A 27,170-nucleotide genomic window follows, 5' to 3' on the forward strand; every position below is an offset into this window, starting at 1 on the left:
TATATGTTGTATTCTTCTTTTCCCTGGCTGCCTTGAGAATTTTTTCTTTGCCGTTAGTTTGTGTCAATTTCATTATGATGTGCCTTGGAATACGTTTGTTGGGGTTAAGAAAACTCGGAGTTCTGTTTGCTCCTTGAATTTGAGGCTTTAGTTCTTTCCACAGGCTTGGGAAGTTCTCATCTATTATTTGTTTGAGTATGTTCTCCATTCCATTTTCTCTCTCTTCTCTGTCTGATATACCTATTATTCTTATGTTATTCTTTTTGATGGAGTCAGATAATTTCTGTAGGGCTATCTCATTTTTTAAAATTTTTGATTCTCTCTCTTCTTCTCTCTGTTGTGCCTCAAGTTGCTTATCTTCTATGTCACTAATCCTACCTTCTATCTGGCTTGTTCTATTAGCTAAGCTTGTTACCTCGTTTTTCAGCTCATGAATTGAGTTTTTCATCTCTGTTTGATTTGTTTTTATAGTTTCAATTTCCTTGGAAATATATTTTTTGTGTTCATTGAGTTGTTTTCTGAGCTCCCTAAATTACCTTTCTGTGTTTTCTTGTATATCTCGGAGTATTTTTAGGATTTCTATTTTAAATTCTCTGTTGTTTAACTCCAAGGTTTCCAATATATTAAATTTTTTCTCCATAGATTTTTTCTCATCTATCTGTGTTACCTCTCTTTCTTTTGTATCCATGATATTCGATTTTCTCTTCCTTAATAGCATCTGAGGGTGGTTTTGTTGATAGTATTAATGAGATTTAAGAGAGAATAAAAAGTTAAGAAAAATAAAAAATTGAAAAGATTTTTAAAAAATTAATAATTAAATAAAGAAAAATAAAATAAAATAAAAATTAAACAAAAAGGAAATTATTCCCCCCTCCTTTTTTCCTCTCCTCTCTTCTCCAATCTTTCTTGAGAAAATCTTGTGGTGAACTGTGAATTATATTGTACTAAATAGAACAAACAATGCCTGTACTGGAAGGCCTGAATTGGGGAGAAGTAATAAAGGGGCAAAAAAGAATAAAAGGGCTTATGGACCCACAAAAAGCAAATAAGGAAAAAATTTGGGTCAAGAATAAAATGATTTGCTTTCAGGTGTTGGTTGACTAAGAGATATGATAAGAGGAATAAGAGGGAAATAGGAAAATGGGGGGATAAATTAAAAAATTACTACTGTATTTACTGGAACAAGAACTAGATAAAATGGAGAGCCAGGGATGGGAGCTCTGCTAGTGAGTTAAAAAGATGAAGTAAAAAACCCCCAAAATGCCCCAAACATAAGTTTGTGTCACAGATAAGATAATTTGTTCGTTATTGAGGTTTGAATGAGAGGAGACGTAAAGGAGAAAGGAAGAAAATAATGTAGAGGTAGAAAAGAAAGAAAGAGAGAAAAAAAAGAGGGAACCACTAAAAGAAGAAAAAAGAAAAAAGGGGAGAGAGAGAGAGTTAAGGGTTTTGGAGTGCAACCCTCATAGAGAGAAAGAAAGAGGAAAGAAAAGATAATGGGAGATGTAACACTTATGGGTAGTGTAGTTCAAGAATAGGAGAGAGTAAGACCAGCAGAGAATTAAACAACCAACTTGGAAGAGGGGAAAAAAAAGAAATCAAGAATGAAGATAAGAGAAACAAACAAATATAATAAAATGGGATAGGTTATAAAGTCTGTGGTTTATTCTTGATTTTGAGAAGTTATCTTCTTGCTTTTTCTTTTCTCTCCCTCTTCCTGATTGGTGACTCTGTACCCCGGGTTCTGCCCCTTTGGCATGCTCAGGTATAGGTTTGCAATTGATAAGTCTCTATGGCAATGTCATGTATTGGGCTTCAGTCTCCTTGGCAGTCGAGACTCATTAGCATTTATAGGCTCCGACAGTGAGAGAGTTCGTGTTCCTGGAGCCTCTCTCCTAGTCTTTCTTTCCTCAATCTGGCCATGGGGTTGCTGCTGCCTCTGCCTGGATAGTAAGAGGCTCAAAGAGCTTGCAACTCCCCACTCTATTCCCACTCAGCACAGGACTCTGGGTAAGGCTCAGTCAGTCAGAGCTGCTAGCATAATCAGATGGGGCTTCTGCCCACTCAAAGACCTCTGGCCCTGCCACTCTGTCCAGTAATACAGGCGGGTGCCCACTCCTGGGGTGCTTGGAGGAAACTCTCGTTCACTATCTGTGCATGCAGACCACAATATCAGGCCGGTAGTCTCACATTCTGAGTGAAACCCCCGCCCACATGGAAAAGTTCCAGTGTTGGAATTGGCTCTCGCTCTCTCCCCGTGCATGGCTTTATCAGGGTGCTAGGGTGGCCTGGAGATTCCACTCTTGGCCCACACAAAGGCTTCTGACTCTGCTTCTCTGTAGGTTAACACGGGTGCCCACTCCCGGGGCTTTCGAAGGAATCTCTCGCCCACTATCTTCACGTGCCGACCTGGCTATTGGGGCGAATGGCAACCCCACTTGTCTTTCTTTGTCTGGGTTTGGCACAAGTCCTAGCTTGTATTGCCTGGGTTGCCACAGTCACAGTTTTTCCTCGGTTTGGATCTCCGTGCCAAACCCTGGTTTGGCCATTTGTGCCGTGACCTGGATCTATTCACCCTCTTTGCCCGTCTTAGTTTCTATACTTTCAGTTCCCAGTGAAAGCAGCCCTATTTAGGTTAGTGAGGGAGGTGGAGCATTTCTTACTCCCTATTTCATTCGGGGTTTGATTATATATTTAGCCAATTTTTCTCTCTACCATACCTTTGGGTGTATTGCGAAACATCCGGAGGCTCCAAGGATAGGTTTTTCTGTTTCTGGTTGAAGATCTTGTTGAGTTTCTGGGGAGATTTATCGGTATCGCTTCCTACTGCGCCATTGCTCTCGAATTATATTTTTTGAAATGTTTATATTGGAATACTTTTTTCCTAGATATTATAGAGCCCTCCCTTACATTTGTCAGTTTTGGGCCCCAATACTGCACTTTTCAAGATATCTTGGCCCTGATCATGTTATTGAAAATGTAAAATTACTAACCCTTTCCCCTTAGAGCAATTCTGTATATGTTAACTTTCCTTTTTAGCATTTATTTTCTTCTAATATATCATGTCTACCTTTACTAGGATTTTAAGTGCTATTGGAGTAGAAAAATTGATGTTTCTTTCACTGCCAAATTTTCAACTTTTTGGATTATTGTGAACAAAAGAGTACATGATTGAAATTTGTTTTTATATGTATTTTCATACTACTTGAACACTATTAATCTGAAAACTTAAATACTCCTCACATCATGGAAACTTTCTTCTATTATTTCACTATTTTTTGTTGGTTTGTTGTTTTATTCCTTGAGACTTCAAAATTATTTTTGTCAGAATATATATATCTTTATTATATGCAGCTTAAGTGTTTGTTTGTCTCCAATAGCTTATTGGTTGTTTGTGTAACTGTACTAGCCAATGGGGTGAAGTTGCCATGGCATTCAAATAGTCCCGCCTTCTGGCATGCCACCTCACAAATTGAGGTTAAAGATTGGAGCAATTATTATGTTGTTAAGAAATCTTAACACCAGAAGGGGTCTTTGCAATGGTTCAAGACTAGAGGTTCTCCAATTGAAAAATAATGTCATAATAGCTAAGTCTTTGACTGGCTCCTCTAAAGGTGAAATACATGTCATTCCAGGAATTGTTTTGGCTCCATCTCAAACAGGGTTGCCATTTCAATTGAGACGTAGACAATTTCCTGTAAAACTTGCCTTTGCTATGACCATCAATAAGTCTCAGGGCCAAACACTTAAACGTGTTGGCATTTTTTTACCTGAGCCTGCATTTGGACACAACCAACTTTATGTTGCCTGTTCAAGAGCTTGTGAAAGAACGGACATAAAATTAAAAATAATTGATGGTCCTCTGCAAGGAGAGCTTAAAAATGATGGAAAGATCTACACAAGAAATGTTGTGTACGAAGAGATCTTTGACATGTGAATTAACATTTTATTATTTAAATCACCTTTATTTATTGAGCTAGCGGTGGCTCTTAAGAAATGTACCGCCAGTGGTTTTCTTCATTGCATTCTACTTTAAGCAATTAAGCAAGTAGAAGGGGGAAACCCCATGGGGCACTAAGCAAAGGGGCATCTTCGCTGCCTGCCCTGGGTAATTCAGTTTGAGTTAGCAGACACCTTTTCACAAATCATTTTAATTACAATTTATAATATCTATAACAGCGGTCATTTCATATGACCGCCGGGTTTTCTAGTGTGTGTGTGTGTGTGTGTGTGTGTGTGTGTGTGTGTGTGTATTTCATAGAATTGGTAAATGTTCTCTATCTATAAATATGATAGTTTAGTATGAATATCCTGATTCTGGTACTTCATTTCAATTAGAGAATGGTTACATTTACTAGGTCATACTTTGGTAGTCCAGATATCCATAACATGTAGATGATCAAAAAATGAGTTAGAGCTTAAATCAGTGAGTGCCTGATTTTTATCATCTTTGTTATTTGTCATGGATCTACCAGTGTGGTAAACAATGATCCAGTTATTCACCTAGCTCAGTATTCCTAGTTCAAGATGAGGTATAGCTGTCTAAAGATGGCTCTTGCTCTCAATTTCGGAATAACTTTTGTCTCAAACGTAGGTTTTATGATTGAGATTTTAATATCATTTTAGGAAACAATAAAATTCTCAAATTTTGTGGCATGTGGTTTTTTCAGCATTTCCTAATTAGCATGGAGATTTTTCTTGTTTGTTTTTTAAAACCCTAATTATAATTACAATAGTCATCCTGTATCCTTATGTGCTCATGTCAGAGATAATGAGAAGCAAATGACAATTTCATTTCATCAAGCATGCAAGTGTATGAAATTGTCTGTCTCAGCTTAAGTGCATCAAAGACACATTCCCAGTCTGGAAAATTGTCAAGTTATGTCTACATAGGTTAACTTTGCAAATAGTTTTTATGGAAATTTGAGTAAAGTTTCAAACTTGATTTTATTGACTTTCCAAATATGAAAAAAATCATTATACCATTTTCCCCAATATGGTATACTTAACCACTTTCCCCATATTATAAAATATTAAAATTTTATCCTCAGATCTTGAGAATGACAACCTGATTGTTTCATATTTACTTGTATCTATAGATTTAGTAATTTTGTATTTATATACCTTTTCTTAAATTTGTAAAATATGATTTTCTAAATTCTGACTATGCAAATATTTCTTTTATTTATTTATTTATTTATTTATTTATTTATTGTATTTTTCCGAAGCTGGAAACGGGGAGAGACAGACAGACTCCCGCATGCGTCCGACCGGGATCCACCCGGCACGCCCACCAGGGGCGACGCTCTGCTGCGACCAGAGCCACTCTAGCGCCTGGGGCAGAGGCCAAGGAGCCATCCCCAGCGCCCGGGCCATCTTTGCTCCAATGGAGCCTTGGCTGCGGGAGGGGAAGAGAGAGACAGAGAGGAAGGAGGGGGGATGGAGAAGCAAATGGGCGCTTCTCCTATGTGCCCTAGCCGGAAATCGAACCCGGGTCCCCCGCACGCCAGCCGACGCTCTACCGCTGAGCCAACTGGCTAGGGCATTTCTTTTATTTTTATTAGAAACTTAATCTTAACATTTTTCTCATCCAAAATAATGTTAAGTGAGGAATGAAATAGCTGTGCTTACACGCTCATGTTAGCTATGCGATTTTACACAACTCACTTATTCTCATCGCCAGTTTTCTTATGTATAAAACATATAGATAATATCAAAGTTTCATTCAAACACTAAAAACACTTATAACTTTCCTGTCACCTAGGAGTTCTTTTCTTGTTCTGTGGAATTAAGCTACAAATAAATATTATTTTATACTGTAACTCATGGATATGTAAGTTTTAAAATTAATATTAACAACATTAATGCAAATAAAAATAAAAGAAAAAGCATGTTAGATGCACATAGATTGTTTATGGAATTTACAAAAGGAAGATTCAGAAACATGGAGAAATAAAAAATTTATTCAAATCTGTATATGAACTCCAGAGAATAAAGGAAAAAGAGGCTCCTAAGAAGAAAGAGGCTTACAATGTACTGGGCTTTGTAAAAAATGCCGATAAAAATAATTTTGTTTTGTTCTTTGTTTTTATTTGATGCTTAGAGAAGAAACTTGGTCTTTTTTGACAGTGTTTTGTTGACATACTGACAAAGCAGATTTTGAGGGTCTTTCATGTTCATTAAGAAAAGTAATCTTGCCTGACCTGTGGTGGCGCAGTGGATCAAGCATCGACCTGGAACACTGAGGTCGCCGGTTCAAAACCCTGGGCTTGCTTGGTCAAGGCAAATATGGGAGGTGATGCTTCCTGCTCCTCCCCCTTTCTCTCTCTCTCTCTCTCTCTCTCTCTGTCTCTCTTCTCTAAAATGAATAAGTAAAAATAACTAAAAAAAAAAAAGAAAAATAATCTTTAAGCAGGGAAGTTAAATCTTAAACAAGATTGAGCTTTAACATATGTATTTTGCCACACACTCACACACACCTGCACATATGCACACAAAACAAACAATTGAAAGAACAACCCGGTATGTAATAACCTTGCTGTCACTATGCCACAATAAACTTCCAATTTTGCAACCGAGATACAAACAAGATAAAACGAACAAACAAAAAATTATGGGCTTGGTCTAGGAAAAAAATTAATTGTAACATTAAAAATAATACAAAAAACTACCACCTGCTAACTCAGATTTTACACAAAGTTCTTAAATCAACCCATTTAGTGGCATTTTATTTGCCTTAGGCTACCAGTTTGTTGGTTCAATGGGAAGGCAGTCTTGTGATTGGTTTTATTCTAATCTTTTTTTGCAAAGTCAAGTGCTGTGAAAAGGCTGCTATGCTAGAATCATTTGCCGAGGTTAGCAAGCACTTACTTGATGTGAATAAAAGTCATTAAACTAAAAGTCGTATTTGGCCCTGGCTGGCTGGCTCAGTGGTAGAACATTGACCTGGCATGTGAAAATCCTGGGTTCAATTCCCTGTCAGGGCACACAGGAGAAGCTCACATCTGCTTCTCCATCCTTACAGTCACTTCCCTGTCTTCTCCTCCCGCAGCCATGGCTCAAGTGGTTTGAAGAAAGTTGGCCCAGGGCAGGTCTGAAAATAGCTCTATGGCCTAGCTCTAGTCGCTAAAATAGCTCAGTTGTCTAGGAACAGAGCAGAGGCCCCAAGGGGCAGAGCATCTCCTGGTAGCATGCTAGCCTGGAGGATCCCTGTCCAAGTGCATGCAGGAATTTGTTTTTGCCTTCCTGCCTCTCACTTAATAAAAATAAATAAAATTCATATTTGCTCACCTGGAAAAACAAACTATCTCATTTTTAGAAACTTTTGTTCTTTCCTCATTGTTAATTTATATGAAAAGAGTGGATAAAAAGAATATCAAAATAGTATTTGAGGTGCCATAATTGACATCCTTGAACTATGTGTCTGCAGTGGGAATTACTGTTATACAATCACACTGCTACTTTAAGCAAAGTGTTTTGTCCAGCTCAAAATGAGATTCACAGTATAAGTCACATGCACTCACTTCAATGCTTATTTATTAGTTTTTGTTCTCAGTGACATTTATGTCAATACTGGAATTCCCCAGTTGGATTTTATCTGTTCATACAAAATATTCTACATCATTAATAATACAACACAAACTGACTCCTTTCCAGATATTCTCACTTGATATTATTAGCAATCATCCGTGTGGACTCAGGAAAATATGGAGGTTATTATATCTTCCTTTCTTTTTTCCTTCCTTCCTTCCTTCCTTCCTTCCTTCCTTCCTTCCTTCCTTCCTTCCTCCCTCCCTCCTTTCCTTTCCTTTCCTTTCCTTTCCTTTCCTTTCCTTTCCTTTCCTTTCCTTTCCTTTCCTTTCCTTTCCTTTCCTTTCCTTTCCTTTCCCTTCCCTTCCCTTCCCTTCCCTTCCCTTCCCTTCCCTTCCCTTCCCTTCCCTTCCCTTCCCTTCCCTTCCCTTCCCTTCCCTTCCCCTTCCTTCCTTCCTTCCTTCCCCTCCCTCCCTCTCTTCTTTCTTTCTTTCTTACTGGGTAGTGTCCAGAGAAGGTAAATATTTTATAAAATGTGCAAAAATGTTAATATTTTTATCAATTTTTAATTGCATAGTGTCTTTTAATTTCCTTAATTAATTTTTTCTTTTTTTTTTACAGAGAGTGTCAGAGATAGGGATAGATAGGGACAGACAGACAGGAACGGAGAGAGATGAGAAGCATTAATCATCAGTTTTTTGTTGTGGCACTTTAGTTGTTCGTTGATGGCTTTCTCATATGTGCCTTGACCATGGGGCTACAGCAGATCAAGTAACCTCTTGCTCAAGCCAGTGACCTTGGGTCCAAGATGGTGAGCTTTTGCTCAAACCAGATGAGCCTGCTCTCAAGCTAGTGACCTCAGGATCTCGAAACTGAATCCTTCGCATCCCAGTCCAACACTCTATTCACTGCGCCACTGCCTGGTCAGGTTTAATTTCCTTAATTTAGATAAAAGCCTGAGATAAACCAACCTGAAATATATAAAATATTGTGTTATATGTGCAATTAAAATGAAAAATATGGTCCCATAAGTACATCTCTTCAAATTTTTTAAATTTAGAAACCTAATGGATAACTAAGAGAACAAACCCATAGGCTTGACTCATGCATTTTGATATAGAAATTGTGAAATGTTCCTTTGAAACTGTCTTTCATAATTTAATAACGTGTCACATACATCTTGAATCGAAGTTTGGCAAATTTTTTGTTCTTAGGAAGTTTTTCTTTAAATAATTTAAAAGCTGGAAAAGGTTCAGTCATGCCCTTATAAACTGCGAGGCTGGACTTGTGAGATCAAAGTATCTGTGACTGATTCTTATGCTATTAACTTTACATAGCAGTGGCCAGTAACGGAAACTAAAAATGTGTGTGTGTGTGTGTGTGTGTGTGTGTGTGTGTGTGTAGTGAGGGATGATCAATGCACCTCTAATGAGGGAAAAGGAAACTTGTGAATATTATTAAAAAGCATAAATAAATATTTTATCCTTTTTGGTATTAAAGCCCTAATGGTATTTTGTTTGACTTTCTTTTTACCTGTTTATATATATTATAATTAGATTGTAAGTTCATTGAGAACAATGTCTATTATTGTTGATATTTTTTTCTGAATTATAGTCACTTAGGATATTTAAAATATTTTGTCAAAATAAATTGAACTGTATTTATTAAACAATTGATTTAGTAAGTTTTTACTCTGAGAGAACAATCTTTAGAAAATTTTGTTACAGTTCTGTTAACACTTGATATTTTTTCTTTACAAAGAGATTGTTTTTCTGGTGTTTTAACAGATTTTAATTTTCAATCAGATTGTTATATTTATTTCTCCATAATACTTTTTTAAAAAGCAGAAATATGTATCATTTACTAAGAATTACTTTCACTCCCACATTCTCTAGCACTATAGCTGGTTTGGTCATGAACACCAATGCTCTTTTTAAAAAAAATATTTTAGCAATGTTTCGGTTAGAGAAAACCAAGTTTGCCTGGTATGGTAGATAGAATGGTTCCCACAAAATGTCCATGTCTTAATCTATGGAACTTGTGAATATGTTATATTACATGGCAAAAGAGACTTTGTAGATGAGATTTGAGATAGGGTGATTTGCCTGGATTGCTAAAGACAGAATGGATGGAGAAGAAGTCAGAGGCATTCTAAACATAAGAAAGTGAGACCCACCTTTGTTAGCTCCACTGTTTGGAGTAATGAAAAGAATGTAATCCTAAAGGTGACTCCCGTTCGAGTAGAAATTAGGAGTCTTTTCAGTTGTAGAAACCAAGATGATGTTCACTTTAGGTCTTGGTACACATACTGTGCACATCATAGAGGAAGAAAAGGATATATCCATAGTTTGTTCTTATCCCGTGTCTGTTGAGGTTTTAATGTCTTGTTGGTATTAATGACAAGTATTAAAGTTGTCAGCAAGCTCTAGATCATTTTGTGTGTCTCAGATTACCTCACTTCCTATACTTACTGTATTCCCATACAACTCATTTTTCTTTTTCTTTTCTCTTTTTTTCTGTGGCAGATACAGAGAGAGTCAGAGAGAGAGACAAATAGGGACAGACAGACAGGAGGGAGAGAAAGGAGAAGCATCAATTCTTCATTGCGACGCCTTAGTTGTTCATTGATTGCTTTCTCATATGTGCCTTGACCAGGGGGCTCCAGAAGAGCCAGTGACCCCTTGCTCGAGCCAGCTACCTTGAGCTCAAGCTGGTGAACCCTGCTCAAACCAATGAGCCTGCGCTCAAGCTGGCGACCTCGGGGTCTCGAACCTGGGTTCTCGGCATCCCAGTCTGACGCTCTATCCACTGTGCCACCGCCTGGTCAGGCCATACAACTCATATTGGTCAAAGATATTTTTCTTTGCCAAGGACAAAAACTCAAATAAAAATAACTAAAGCAAAAACAGCAACACAATTACTGGCTTGTCTTAATTGAAATGTTCAGGGGTTCATGCATGACTACATCCAGTTTTTCCAACAATGAACTTCATGATCTGGTTTTCTTTTCCATTTGCCAGTTCTGTTCTCCTCTGCATGGGGAAAATTCTGTTACAATTTCATTTCCAGGTTGAACAGCTAGTCACTATCATTAGGAAGCTTACATAATGTCCAACCTCATAATCTCAGAAAGAGAATTTCTTGATTTGATCTTTAGTAATCCATATAAAAATTTTTCAGTCTTCTAGGATCACGTGTCTAATATTGGTTTCCATTCATTTGCACCTTTTCCTCACATTACCAGTAGCCCCTTATGTCTCATGCTTGGGTCAGCCTAAGTTGCTCGTTGAAGAGGAGTTTGGATTTATTATCTTTGGAATTGTTATCTTCTTGATCTAGTAATACTACACTGTGATTCTCACATTTAGAGCTTCTTAGATAGGTCCCTTATGTTAGGAAGGAAAGATCCTAGATCAAGGTGCACAATACAGTTTAGAAGGTAATTGCCACTATTTGGGGGTATAAAATAGTAATTTAAAATACTAAAATATTGCAAGGATATAGTAAAAAGAAATTAATTTAAGAAGTAGATTTAAATGTTTCATCTGTGTTCATGGTACAAGAGTAATAATGATCATGAATGCCTCTGCTGTGTATTCCAGTAGGAAGAGAGAAGCATTGTGCAAGCAAGCAAGAGAATTTATAAGAAAGTTATGTAAATCTGCAATGGGCATAATGAGTACCCTGAGTTACACACATAAAAGTGTATCAAAATTTCCTCAGTGGTAATTATATTTTTGAAATCTAAATTTTGGAATTATATTTTTGAAATTATGTTATCCACATATGTTCATCTAAAGTGAAACTATAATAGCAAAAATTCAATTATTTTAAACTCAGATTAATTCTTTTTCTCAATTATTTGCATTTTTTGCCTTTTAAATATAAATTAAAAAGATGAATATCAAAAACTTTTTCCCACTGTAATTAAGAGAATTTCAGGGTTTATATCTAAAGTCAGACTGTATTCATATTTTTCTTCTTTAAGTGTCTAAATAAACCTTTTCTGATAGCCTCCAAAATGCTTGCTTATAGTAGCTGTTAACATCCACTGAATATAACCAATGATAACTTCAATTTGAGTAACTTTGATGATAATATCTGAGATTTGATATTTACTAGAAATGTTATATTAACATCCCACTTCCATGTAAATATCTCATATGCAATGAATAGCATTTGTTGGCATGCTGATGCTGTTGTATATAAATGTAGTTTCAAACATTTACTGCTCAGTTTGCCCTTTAATGTCAGGTAAATCACAGTATTTCTGAGAAAATAGCTTAGATTTAAAAAAACCCCACAACATCCAAGTCAATTAATTCATGAACTTCAGTAGCCAGTGGATGGTGAATCTTTCATTTATTTTAAAATGTGACAGTTGAGGCAAAAGGTTGATGGTTTAGAAAGTTGTACGTATGAAGCATTAGCTGCAAGAAACAGAGATTTTGATGAAGCACCAATTTTGGAATACTTAAAACTCCAGCAGTAGTAGAAAGATAAATGAACAAAGGAAAGTATATGAAGGGGAATTATGAATTGAGAATAAAATCTGATAAAGTGGAAGAGTTAAACTTTCCTGTATAAATTTTCTCAGATTCATTTTTATGTGTATTAAAGTTGACAAGAAATTGAATTACTCATCAAACGTGAAATAGATTGAATTAGAGTTAATAAGTCATAATGCTACTTACTGGGTTCATGCATTACAAGTCTAATGCAAAAGCAAGTGAATGGACATTTTCTATAATTAGAAGATTGTTATTATTCAAACCCGTGTGTTAAAGGGTTTGAATTGTTAGAATAACTGTACTGAATAAAGTTAGTTTAGCACATAGCTTATATTACCTTACTGATTTCTCATGTAATAACTAATGGTCTCTCATTTGAAATATAAATGCAATGATGGCATGGTTGCATCTATGTGTTTCATCTTTAAAATAAGGCTAAATAATGCCATTTGACTGTTTTCATCTAAAAATAAATTATATGTAATATCAAAATACCTTTAGCCCTTATAGCAATATCCTTGGTGTATATTGCAGGTAAATTATCAGAGCTTGAAATACTAAAACTACAGGTTTAGATGGGGGAAGGGAAGGTAATATGTAATTTAGGATATTGGTCCATGTTAGTCAAACAAGAGACTTTGGGGATATGGTGTTTACATACATAGGACTGATCATGAGAGAGGGGGAACCAGAGGTGACCTAGCCAAAGGTTCCAAGCAGGTCAGTATAAAGAGACTTTGGTAAAGATCCTGAATGAGAATTCTGTGAGTGGAAATATATATTTAAAACCCATTAGAAAAATGTATTAGGGCTGGTTAATATAGGGAGACACAAAGGTATAATGGTTAGACTCCTAGGTTCTTGAATCAGACTACATAACTTTAGAGTCTAGCTTCAGCGACTTACTAGCACTGTGACTATGTACAAAATAATCACCTTTCCTGAGTCTCAGTTTCATTATTTCTAAAATTATGAGGCTATTGTGAAGATACAATTACATAATATATGTAAAGTTTTGGAACATAATAAACAATAAATGTTAGCTTTATTATTATAGTTATTATCATTATTGTTGTCATTATCATCAACATGCTTGGAGGAAATTTAGATTTGATGAGAGTTCTTCCCATAATGGAAATGCTTATTCTAGGATCATCTTGAATGGTATAAAAAATGATAAGGTAGGAGCACACCATAATATCAACCTCTAATGCAACACAGAAGCAAAGAGGATGCAGAATTTTTAACCTCACTATTTATGTTTTCTAATTGAAATTTTTAACCTCACTAATTATGATTTCTAAAATCTAAATTTCTCTAAAAGATTTTGGGAAGGAATTTTGTCAAAAAGTGCATGGAAACCTCAAGAGAAAAAAAAGGCCAATATAAGCATGTTAAATGGGATGTTTGTAACAATGACACATATGGCTTTGGTTCATAAAATTCCTTCTTAAGTTCTACTACCCTGTCCATTTTCCTCGAAAAACTAGAATGGAGAAAGAGAATTTATATCACTGAAATTCATGATTGGATAGACTTGAATATATGCAGCAAGTAAAAACATAAACATTTGACTAATTAATCTAATGAATCTAACTCTGATATTCTTTTAGGTTCAAGTCTTAAAATTAAAATTTTCTAATGTTCTTGAATGTATCCTTGGTTTCCCAAACATAGTAAGTGCTTCTATGGGTCCTGATTAGAGAGAAAGGTGGTATTTTAGCAAAGATTTACATTTAGCATGATATTAAAAATGTTAAAACTTTTAGAAATCTGTTTAAACAGTCTTCATATAATTTTCTGAGGAATGACATTAAGTTCCATTTAGACCATCCTTAATTTAAAACTTGAATACCATATCCCCAATTCCATATCTTTATATCTTTTGCCTAAAGGAAAACCTGCCTTTCAGAAACAAGCTAGAACAGAGATTATTCCCACATAGGTTTGTGTTAGCAATAAATCTCCCTTTGATGGCCCTTTCAATGGAAAGGCTCTTTTCTAACTCTAATTGTTCATTCATAAAAATAAAGGGCATTTGACCTCTCTTCAGATAGTTTGTTAATATAAATTACAGTTATTTAGTAATTTCTTTGAGGCTTAAACATTATTTAATAATTTTTTCTGGAACATAAAGGGGTTTTAAACCCAATAGACAAGAGTTTATTTTATCTCTCCCCCTCCCTGCATTGTTATTTCTGAGTTTGAATTAAGATATGAATTAAGTAATCTCAATTCAGTGATACCATAGTATTTAAACCAATAACTAAGGTCAACTTTAATATGTGAAACTTCATTGACTGTGTAGTAAGTACAAGGGAACTTAAATGTGTCAATGAATGGAATATCAGTACTTACTAAAAATATAGTTCTATCCAGGAATTTTTCACATTTTGAAAGATTCACATTTTGGATGAATATTTAGTAAATATTAAGTATGATCTCTTGCCTTTGTTATGGAATACTTTTTTTTCCAAGAGCCAGGTTATTTTTGGCTTTAATAAACTACCATACTGCGAACATGGGGTGCATGGTTAGATTAGGTTTCTTTCTTAATCCTCATTCTCATTTATTATTATTACTATTATTATTATTATTATTATTTGTATGGACCTTGTGTCTGCTGCACAATAAGAAAGATGGAGGATGAGGGGATGGCAATGAAAATGTCTGCCTAGATTAAAAAAAAAAGACACACATACACATTGTTTGCAAGTTTGGGGGCTCCTCCCTTTTTGCTTATAAATTATTTTTTACTTCTTTTGCCATAGACTTTAAGAGTGCTTTGTATCCAAATGCTATCTGCCCATGGGAAGCATTCACTGATTTTTCCGGTTGTGCCACAGTAATACCCCACAGACAAGTCTCTAGTTTTGGTGATCCTGTCAAGGTAGAAATGTTCTTTTTACCACCATTTAATTTTTTTTTTTGCAAAATAATTTTTATTTTTCAACTACAGTTAACCTACAATATTATATTAGTTTCAGGTGAACAAACTAGTGATTCGACATTGATCTAAGTTACAAAGGGATCAACCTGATAAATCTAGTACCTGTCTGAAAGAACCTATAGTTATTACAGTATTATTGATTATATTCCCTAGGCTGTACTTCACAACTGTAACTACCAGTTCGGACATTTTTTTTTATCACATCATCCTCTGACTTTTCTCCAGCTCATACCCATTTGTTGCAGGTATCCTGTGCTTGTTTACCAGCTCTGCCCCTCAGAGAAGCACAGACACCCTTGTCACACCAAGAAGTGGAGCTCACAGCATCCCAGCACTTAGCATTCCTCTGTCTCCTTCCTTGTATTGCTCATGTTGCAACAGACCCATCGGCTGTGTGAAGGTTCATCAAATGTCATCGTGTCTCTCAAATTAAGAGTGGAAAAGAATGGAAAAGTAGTGGTAGCATTAGATTCCACCCTCCCTTTCTAGGTAAGGAGGAGGAAAACTATTATAATGCCTCATGAAACATTCTTCTCAAGAAACAATTCACTTTTCTTCCTTCCTGCAAAAACCCAAACAAATACGGTTTAGTAGGAAAGATAATGTGGATTACGTGGGCCTGGACTAGCACAAGGACCGTATGGAGCATGGTATCTTTCTCTGCAGTTTTGAATTACTTTTAACAATGGAACTATACCATCTGCCTATTCCTCTAACAGGAATAGTAGTGGGGGCATCTCAGTCACACTCCCACAAATACCCTTCCGGCTGAAGTGACATTTGATGAGAAGGTAGAATATGCAATGACAGCATTAAGGAGGTTATGGCAATAATCCAGGAGAGAAACAAGAGTGGCTTCCAAGAGAGTAAGTATTGAAAATAGAAGTAAATGGACTCAATAAAAGAGAGTGAGAGAATCGACAGTGCATGGTGATTTATTTCATCTAATAGTGAGGGGGCGAAAGGCTGAAACTGTCAAGAGTATTTCTGATAAAGGGGGTGAGTGAATGAACAGAGGCTAATTAGGTGTTAAAGCAATTTAAAATCTAAAGTGATTATGACATGGGGTTTCATTGGAAATGGACGTTAAGAGAAAGAAACCCGGGGGTGCTGAATATGAACTATCATTTAGGAAGTTGACAGGAGACACATTAGAAGTTGACATGAGACAAATTAAAAGTTGACTTGAGACACATCAGAAGTTCATGGTGCAGGAAGTAGGTTTTAGATTTGGAATGAAGTGAGGAGATAGGAGGGTTAATGGAATAATTGAGGTAAGAAGAGCAAGATAGTGCTGAATAGGTCATGTTCACTGTATGGGAATCAAGGAAGAAATTGGTCTTGAATAGGTTTAGATCTTAAAACCAAATAATTGACAATAGATGTGTATTAGATAAATTTGTAGGCCTAGAAATGGAGAAGAGGAAAGCAAAACAGAAAAGATGTTCATCTTGACCTAATTTTCTCTGTACAGTAGGAAGCAATAGCTAAGTAGCAGTTTCTTTTGTCTTTTAGCCCATTAGTGAATATGTATTTCCATTTATTCATTTATTTATTGGGCAGCGTATATGGCAATATGATGTCAGGAACTATGTGAGCAAGAAGGTATAAAAACTTTTTAAAAGATTTTACTTATTGATTATAGAGAGAGGAGAGGGAGAAAGGTGGGGGCAGGGAGAAGCATCAGTTTGTAGTTGCTTCTCGTATGTGCCTTGACCAGGCAAGCCCAGGGTTTGGAACTAGTGACCTCAGCATTCCAGGCCAATGATTTATCTACTGCGCCAAAACAGGTCAGGCCAGGATAAACTTTTAACAAGATAGAACAGACCTCTGGCCTCAAGCAATCTATAAGAGACTGTAGTATTTGCAAAGCATTTGCTGTAAGTAGCTATTATATTTAGCGTTAAGGAACATATGATTTGGAGTGGAACACCTGCTTTTGAACCAGAGCTCTGTTACTGATAAAGTTTGTTGCCTTGAGACTTTACATATTTTCTCACACTGTTTCAGGGTTGTTTGTTGTTGTTGTTGTGGTGGTGGTTACTATTGTTTTTCATCTAAAAACTAGTGTATTGCCTGACCTGTGGTGTGCAGTGGGTAAAACATTGACCTGGAATACTGAGGTCGCCAGTTAGAAACCCTGGGCTTGCTTGGTCAAGGCACACAGGGGAGTTGATGCTTCCTGCTCTTCCCCTCTTTCTCACTCTCACTCTCTGCCTCATCTCTAAAACAAATAAATCTTTAACAATAAATAAATAAAGTAATTAAAAAGTAAAAATTAGTGTCTTTTAAAATGTTTAAAACTGAGTTTAAATGACTAATTGACATTACTCATATTAAGAAGAGCCATTATTATTATTATTATTATTATTGAGTATAAAATTCAGAGGATCAGGATCATTTTTAAAAAACATCATTTTATTGATTTTTTTTAGATAAAGAAACTTGAGAGAGAGAGATGGGGGTGGGGGGAGAAGCAGGAAGCATCAACTTGTAGAGTTGCTTCCTGTATGTGCCTTGTCCAGGCAAGCCCAGGGATCAGAGCTGGTGACCTAAGCATTCCAGACCAACATTTATCTCACAGATCAGGCAGGATCATTTACAAAATATACTTCTATGTTTCTTCTCTCTGTAATAAAGTCTGATATTCAGTAATTGTTAAAAACATTAGCTCAATAAATATATACATACCAATTGTTGATAAGTCAATAAAGTCTATCTTTAAATAAAGGTAAACAACTTTGAGTTAAACAAGAATAAATTAGTATTATGACTACCATATTTCACAGAGCCTCTAAATGCCAATGTGGTTACACAAGTCAAAGGTATTTCTCACACAACCTGTGTTACATTTCTCTCTCTCTATCTCTCTTTTTTTTTTTTTTTTACAGAGACAGAGAGAGAGTCAGAGAGAGGGATAGACAGGGACAGACAGACAGGAACAAAGAGAGATAAGAAGCATCAATCATCAGTTTTTCGTTGTGAGACCTTATTTGTTCATTGATTGCTTTCTCATATGTGCCTTGACTGCGGGCATTCAGCAGACCGAGTAACCCCTTGCTCGAGCCAGTGACCTTAGGTCCAAGTTGGTGAGCTTTTGCTCGAACCAGATGAGCCTGTGCTTAAGCTAGCGACCTCGGGGTCTTGAACCTGGGTTCTCGGCGTCCCAGTCCAATGCTCTATCCACTGCGCCACTGCCTGGTCAGGCACGTGTTACATCTCTTAACACTATTATTCTGATAAATGATGATTTTTGAATCACTGATTAACTATGTCAGACTTAAAATATTTAGTGAAAAAATATGTTGCTATTTTTTGTTTGAGACTACAAAAAATCTAGAAAAGAAAAATATAACAATATATTTAAAATATAATAATTAATATGTATGTATGTACTTATGGAAGCTTTACCTATAAAATTTCATAAAGAATATGTTAGAATAAAATCTTACCTTTTGCAACTGCATTGATGGATCTAGAGGGTATTCATGCTCAGTGAAATAAGCCAGACAGAAAAAGACAAATTCCATATGATTTCACTTATATATGGAATCTAACGATCAAATGAAATGAACAAAATAGAAATCGACTCATCAATATAGAGAACAAACTAACAGTGGACAGAGGGGAGTGGGTTTGTGGAACTGGGTGAAAAAGTGAAGAGATTAGGAAGTACAAACTGGTAGTTACAAGAAGGTCACAGAGATGTAAGTCATAGCATTAGGAATATAGTCAACAATATTGTAATAACTATGTTTAGGACCAAATGAATTCTCAAAATATTGGGAAGACCACTCTGTAATGTGCATGATTTTTGTCTAACCACTAAGCTGTACACCTGAAACTAATAAGGAATAATATTGAATATACACTGTAATTAAAAAAAAGAATATGGAATATGTTATATAATAATTATATAGTTTAGGGATATATTTTTATTGAGGAAGACATAAAGAAGCAATAAAACATTTTTATCAACACAGGATGGAAATAAGAATATTTTTAAAAGTTTATATTAATATAATGTAAAGAAACATTATTAATATTCTATTTTAACCAGAAGAAATTTAAATATGATTTAATTTAAAGTGTGAAGTAAATGTGAGTTAAATGAGTTTACTGTTTTGAAGAGTTAAATTCTTGGCTCTCGGACACTGAGAAGAATAAATATATGTAAAATGTCCTAAGAGCTACACAAAATTTTTTTTTTTTGTATTTTTCTGAAGCGGGAAACGGGGAGAGACAGACTCCTGCATGTGCCCCACCAGGATCCACCCGGCATGCCCACCAGGGGCGAAGCTCTGCCCACCAGGGGGCAATGCTCTGCCCCTCCGGGGCATCGCTCTGCCGCGACCAGAGCCACTCTAGCGCCTGGAGCAGAGGCCAAGGAACCATCCCCAGCGCCCGGGCCATCTTTGCTCCAATGGAGCCTTGGCTGCGGGAGGGGAAGAGAGAGACAGAGAGGATGGAGGGGCGGTGGAGAAGCAAATGGGCGCTTCTCCTATGTGTCCTGGCCGGGAATCGAACCTGGGTCCCCCGCTCGCCAGGCCGACGCTCTACCGCTGAGCCAACCGGCCAGGGCCAGAGCTACACATATTTTAAAATAAGAATGGAAAGGGATTTTAGGTTGGGGTAGAAGGTAGACAGAGAAAGAAAAAGACAATTTTAATGTTGACTGGCTTTATATGCACTGAATATAGGAACTACATTAGGCTCTCAGAGCTATTAGAAAAATTGGGCCAGGCACAGGCTTTGGAAATTATATTTGAGCCTGTTTAAATGCAGCGGTTTGCCCCATAGTTCTGCAAAGAAGAGAAATGGGTGGGCATGTCAGGGATTATAGTTTAATTTAGAAAGCATTGTGGGAGGAATTTTTAAGAGACTTAAAACTAGTTATCTTATTTTCTGAGAATGAAGCTCAAATATACATTAAGTATTCTAGCTTGGCGAGGAAAGCTTTCAAGTTTTAGTAATTAACTTTCTCTTCTGAAACAGAGTTTTATTCCATAACTTGGTAATTTGACTTAATAAGAAATGAATAGTGAAGGCTATTAAACTCATTCTTTTGAGGAGACAAATATAATTCCATACACAAATAAATAACTTTCTGAATTGGAATGATCTCTTGCAGCACAGAAAAACATTTAATCATCCATCTGATTAGTATGCTGAATGGAGAACAAGCTTTTTTAAACCACAAACTTATCAACTCTCAGGAAAGGACCAAAACAAGGACATGCCTAGTCTTCTGTTTTCTCTGTGAGCACTAGACACCTGGGCAAATCCTCTGTAGGGGGCCTCAGTATTTTTCCTCTTCTGGATAATTCTCTCTCCTGTTATAGGAAGAAAACTCCAAAAATAAAAGAAAGAGCTAGCTTCCCCTCCACCCAATTATTTAAAGAAAATGAAGAATTTGCTGGAAAAATCACAAATGGTTGGATTTGTTTTATTTTACCAAAATTTGAATGAATTACATATAGCTAAAAATCATATGCTTTTATTTAATGAATTGATAAACCTAGTAACTATACTAAGAGAAATACTATTAATAATAAAGCAATAATTAAGTATTTGCTAGATACTACCTAGGGTATTTACATCTCTAAAGAACCTCATTTAATTTGTACAACAATCATACAATGGATTAAGGACCACTGTGCAATGAGAAAAATAATAAACTAATATTTGAAGAGGTGAAGTGAGATATTCAAGGTCATACTGCCGAAAAGAGGAAAACTTTGGAGAAGTCAAACCGACTTGAAGATTTAACATGATACTATAAAAGGCACATAATTCCACTTTTGCTTTTAAAAAAAAGGAAAATGCAGTGCAGCTCATATGTTTATTAATCAGTTTGATTTTTTTTGTCTGATCCTAAGAAATGAAAAAAAAAGTTATGTAGCCAAACTAAAATCTATTGCTAATTAAGCAGATTTTCTAACTAAATCTCTTGACACATTCCAGACCTAGTCTTTTTTTCTTGCCTTTAAACCCCAGACCTAGTCTTTCTTTCTTGCTTTTAAACACTAAGGCCAGTGACCTGGTATCATTTGCAATCTCTTCTTTCCTGAGATGTTGTCTTCCCTCTGTTCGCTCAAGTACCTCGTATCTTTGAGAAGTCTCGCCATGGCTGCCTGTATCTCCCATCCTCCAGAATTCTTCCAGCTCCACTAAGATGCTATGAGCCAGTGTGTGAAAAGCCTAAGTTGAGGGAGAAAAAAAATAATATATTAGATACCCATTTCTCCTCTATTCATTTAGTCCCTGAGCAAGAGCACCTTTCTCACATTCCATTCAGGATTCTCAGAGCAGTAAAGGAAATTGCAATTAATCTACTTAAAAATGTACTTGTATAAAGGCTTACTTCAACCTTGGACACCGCATTCATCCATGGGATAATGTTTTTTCCCTATTATTTTTAAATTGCCCTTAATTCAGCAGAATATATTTATAGTGTATGTTACTCGATATTTTTCATGGCAGAGTAGATATTTCTTGTTGTGTTTTTTATTTATGTCAAATATATCTACATGGCAGTGTTTACATGGCATCCACACATGCATCATTAGACCAGCGTAGCAATAAAAGCTATTGTTAAAGGGAATGAATAAGTTTCACACTATGAAGCACTAAAATAAAGACCAAATTCAGTTAATATCATCAGACCCAGTGACATCTCATAATCAAGAAATTCCCTTGTTTACTGATTGTAACTTCTAAAACTTCTTTGTTTAGACCCAGCTTTATATGCAAAAACAGGTCTAAAATTCCAAACAGCATAACTGAATTATATTGCAAGCCAAATAGAGATATATATCTCATTTATTATTCACTGTTGAAATTGAATGAGTGCCTCTGAAACCTGGTATAAGTATTTAGACAAAGGAAGTTTAAATCATAAGCAGAAAAATATGTTTCATATTACTGGGATTTTTTTTTAATGTACAAATGCAGACACACCTGCAGATATGTGTTCTCTTTGCTGGCAGGAAAACCAGGTGTAATAGTAAGTTCAGATTATACACACAGAAAATAACTGCATAAGGTTTTTGATCCTAGTAGTTGTATTTGGTTTATATATTTTCCCTTTTTGATCATATGTCTTGTGCTTTAATAGTATATAGCTGCAGTCTCTAGCGACTTGTGTAAACCAATACAGCTTGGTACAGCTAGGATGGACCAAGTCAGTGAGTCAGCAGTCTCTGACACATGCTCAAGGATGAATAAAATCTTCATCTTGTTTTAAGAGTTTAGGTAACCAGAGAAAAATGATGACAGAAATTGTCAAAAACAGAGATCAAAGGTAATATATTTTAAACATTCTTCTTTACTTTATTGATGCTGAAGTCTTTTCAAAGGTTTTCCATAACTGCAGAATGGCGGATGGCATGTTCTTTAAGAAAGGCCAGTGTGATGTAAATATAACCCAACCTCAGACAGGAAAGCATTTCAGTTTATGTTTTCCTGGAAATTACCTACGATGCATACCAACAAATTCTATAACATTCAATCCCACAATAATATTCTTAAGATCAGTGGCTTTTATTCTCAAGGTTAGTTCACCAGTTTTGGCTCATATATATAAAATAAGATGTCCTTGAGGCTATTTAATTTTAGAGCCCTACCAATAGATTATATGCTAAAGGAGTTTACAAAGATGAGATTGCAGGAAAATAAATAATTAAACTTTTTTTATAAGGAACCATAACTGAAACATTAAAATGCTGGCTCAATGTCAATAATAGTTTTTCCCTGTTTTTCAATTAAGAGTTTTCTATAAATATTCTCAATAGAGTTTTTAATGCTAAATGTTTATTTTGTCCCTTGTGGTCTTTCATGACATGTTTTACAGACTTGTTTTTTAATAGAATTGTCTGTCTATGCTTAGACCTTAAAAATGAAGAAGTAAAAAAGCATTTTAGAATGTATCATATAACAAAGAATGATATAAAAGGTAAATGGATAAAAAAGAGAAAATTCTTGCTTTAGAGAAGATATGACAACTGGGTAAGTTAGTAACTATATTCAACTAAAGAACCAATTTGTGGAGCTGGGAATGGAATCCGCTCAAATTTCCCTTCAAGGAATGATTTGTTTCTACAGCTTTTAGGAATCCTGTCAGAAAAACAAACAAACAAACAAAAAACCCCAAACAACCATCAGCCTCTTTCTGGGTCATCTTGGCTGCAAGAATAATGTCACCATCGTCACCCTGGATCTGGGAAAGCCCTAATGCAATTGATCAATAAGGTGGGCTCTGGAGACCTGGCTATGTCTGCCCAACATGACATGGCTATTGTAAGCCATTTGAGCCTTGGAGCTCCCTGTGAAATCAGCAGAGGCAGGTGTTGGGCTGGTATTGCCACTGAACTTCTCTTCTGTGCAACTCTCTGCACCCCACTGTGTTCCCCTTCCCTGGTCTTCATTTTAAGGTAGCTATTTAATGAATGCCATGACAACTAACTCCCCTTAGAGTCTGCTTTCTAGACAAGCAATCTGCAAAGAAGATTTTCCATTTTTTCTAATATTACAAAATTTAAGGAGTTTAGAGAAAAAATGTATCTAGTATTTATTCATATTTCCAAACCTGACTAGATTATTTGACTCTTTAAAGCCCTTAAGATGCTTTCTCAACTTTCCTTGGCATTATTTTGTAGTGTGGTTTCCTCTGATCATTAGTCCTATGAATTGTGTCAGAAACAAAGAACCTATAGTCAGATATCTTTTGTGGATTCAAATCCCTCTCTTTCCTCTTGGTGATTCTTTATTTGAATAACTCCCTTACCTACTTCTTGTTCTCCTCATTTTATTTCCCCAAAATATCAATAAACTTCTTTGTCACCCAAATTACAGGTTATTTCTCCTTGCTTGCTACTGCTGTCCAACTTTCACCAATCACATTATATATAAAAAAGATAACCTTATATAGAATCTTTTTCATATACAAGTAGATTAATGACACAAAGATCCCCAGTAGTTTAGGAGTGTGTGTATTAGAAGACAGTCTGTTTTGGGGTGATAAATACTAATGTTATAGAGTCCTAGTCCACCATATGTATTATATTTCAGAATGTTCTTTTATCCCAGTAACAGCTATTATAATCCTACAGATTTACTGTTTAGACACCCAATTTTTGGTTGGGAACAGGTGGTTTAAAACAGGAGGTGGAGTTATGAGCTAAACTTCCAGCACCATAGCAAGTCATATGAAGGTAATCATCATTGGGCTTTGAACTATTATTTAAGTCTGATATGTTTTAAACTACTTTTGAGCCATCTGCATCCTGCTTCACATTTTGTAATTTTACCCAAGCTTTTTCCTTATCTGTACTATCTTGGTTCGTAGAGTGTGTCCTATTCATGCTTTGAGTCTCAGGATAGGAGTCATTTCCTCAAGGAAATCTACTTTGTCCTTCAGAAAAAAGAGACAGTTTCTCCTGTTTTCCCAGGACATATTTTATATGTTTACCTCAACACTGATAACACTTATTGTATGTTTGTTTGTTTTTTCTGGCATACCTTCCATAACTAAGCTTCTTCAGAGAACTTTTTTCACTTATTCATCTCTGCCTCAATACAACACAGGGGTGCCTGGAACATAAATAATACTAAATACAGCATTTCCTAGCAGTTCAAAAGATCAGATTCACTCATTTGAAAGAAATGGACTTAAATTTAACTGACTGTGGAAGCTTCTGATTTGGTAACACTACATGAATCAGAGGTAATAAAATAAATCCCTGCCTTCCAGTGATTTATTGCTGTGAATGAAAAATAAGAACAGTGTAACAACCTCTTGTACAAAAACAGAATACTACAAAATAAGGCAAATAGAAAGAATGCTAGGATTGGACTCATATATTTATATCAACTTAATAGGCAGGGAGCCTGGTCAAAGCTCCTACTGCTCAACAATGTCTTGATGCAAGGAACGGTCAAAATTGTACAAGCATAGTGACTAGTGATTGTTAAGAAAGTCAGAGAAAACATGGAAAAAACATTAGCTTTCATATTTGATGAGTCTATATTTAGGAAAGTAGGACCTCCAAATAAATAAATCACTGCCATTATTCTTAGATATTAACTGTTAATTAATTTTATAATAATCCTGAGGAAGGAACTACCTGATTTGTGATAACTAATTTTATCATTTGTGCTGTTATTGAATGAATGTGGATTTCAGCGTAGCAGCTGATGGTGCATCTAGTAACATACATGACCTGAAACAGGATTTGATCAATATAATCATCTTTATAAAAAATCTATATGCATATCTACCCCCAACGTTCACTGCAGCATTATTTAGAACAGTCAATATTTGGAGCAGCCCAAGTGCCCACCATCAGATGACTGGATAAAAAAGCAGTAATGCATTCATACAATGGAATACTACTGGGCCATGAAAAAGAAGGAAATCTTACCTTTTGCAATAGCATGGATATACCTAGAGGGTATTACGTTAAGTGAAATGAGTCAGTCAGAGAAAGACAAGTACCATATGATTTCACTTAAATGTGGACTCTAATGAACAAAATAAACTAACAAACAAGAATGAAACAGACTCACAGATAAGGAGAACAAAGTGACAGCTGTCAGAGGGGAGGGGAGTTAGGGGGCTGTTTGGAAAAGGTGAAGGGATTAAGCAAAGAAAAAACTGGTAGGCACGGACAACAGTGTGGGGATTACAAAGAGAGAAATGGGTGGGGGGAGGAAGGAGAGGGTAAAGAGGAGATAAGTGATGATAAAAGGATACTTAAGGTGGTAAACACACAATACAATATACAAATGCTGTATTATAGAATTGTACACATGAAACCTGTATAATGTAATTGACCAATTTCTCTCCAATAAATTTTGTAAAATATTTAAAAATTATAATGTGCATCAAATAAGAAATAAATTTATATATAATTAAAAAAACAAAAATCTTATATATAATACATATGAAGGCTAAATCTGAATAAATACTGACTTTCTTTTTATTAAGGAAAAATGAGAATATATCACATCTTTCTGCTGGGATATTTGTAAATATTCTATTTTAGCTGATATTTCTAGGGAATTCTAAAATTAAAATCTGATATAGATATATATTAAATATATCTTTTTTCTCAAACTTTTGTGAGTTGTTAGGGTTTTACCTAAGTTGAAATTTTGGGGGGGGGGTTTTGCATTTTTTTTTCTGAAGTTGGAAATGGGGAGGCAGTCAGACAGACTCCCACACACGCCCAACTGGGATCCACCCGGCATGCCCACCAGGGGGCAACACTCCACCCATCTGGGGCACCGCTCTGTTGCAACCAGAGCCATTCTAGCGCCTGAGGCAGAGGCCATGGAGCAATCCTCAGCCCCCCAGGCCAACTCCGCTCCAATGGAGACTTGGCTCCGGGAAGGGAAGAGACAGACAGAGAGGAAGGAGAAGGGGAAGGGTGAAGAAGCAGATGGGCGCCTCTCCTGTGTGGCCTGGCTGGGAATCAAACCTGGGACTCTTGCACACCAGGCCAATGCTCTACCACTGAGCCAACCGGCCAGGGCCTAAGTTGAAGTTTTTTGAAGTGTGGGAATAGTTCTGTCAGTCTAATACATCATCTTACTAAGAGAGCTATTGATCAACTTACCCCATAATATGATATTTGACCTTAATTTGAATTCTTCCGATAACTGGCAAGCTCTGAGTATAACTGCCACCTTTAGATAGGGCAGATGCTCTCTTTCTCCCCTTGGTTTCCATCATTTCTGGTTTTACTGTGTCACTGATCTCATTGGTCATCTCTCATTTGTCACCATAAACTAGGCGTCTTCAGTTACTAATGACAGACATGTTGTGGAATAGAGTTTGTGCAACTAAAAAAGTGTCTTATCATTAGATGATTTCTATGAGCCCTTTTAACTAACTTTTGTAGTTCTCAATAAATGATAAAAACTTCAGCTGATCTACATTCCAAGAATAAAGAAAGGGTTTTTCCAGATCATTTAAGGGGAGGGGTGGAGGGAATGCCAAAAAAATTAAGTGAATTATTCTAGGAGAAAAATTCCAAAACATATCACACAAGGTTTTGATTTCATGAAATCATAGAGTATAATACTACTTTACATTTCAGATAAATACCTTCAACTTCTTAACCATTTGGGATATTATTATTGTCTAAAATATAGACCTTTTAATGGCAAAATTCTGT

This window comes from Saccopteryx bilineata, chromosome 1 (assembly GCF_036850765.1).
Source record: "Saccopteryx bilineata isolate mSacBil1 chromosome 1, mSacBil1_pri_phased_curated, whole genome shotgun sequence".
NCBI classification, from domain to species: Eukaryota; Metazoa; Chordata; class Mammalia; order Chiroptera; family Emballonuridae; genus Saccopteryx; species Saccopteryx bilineata.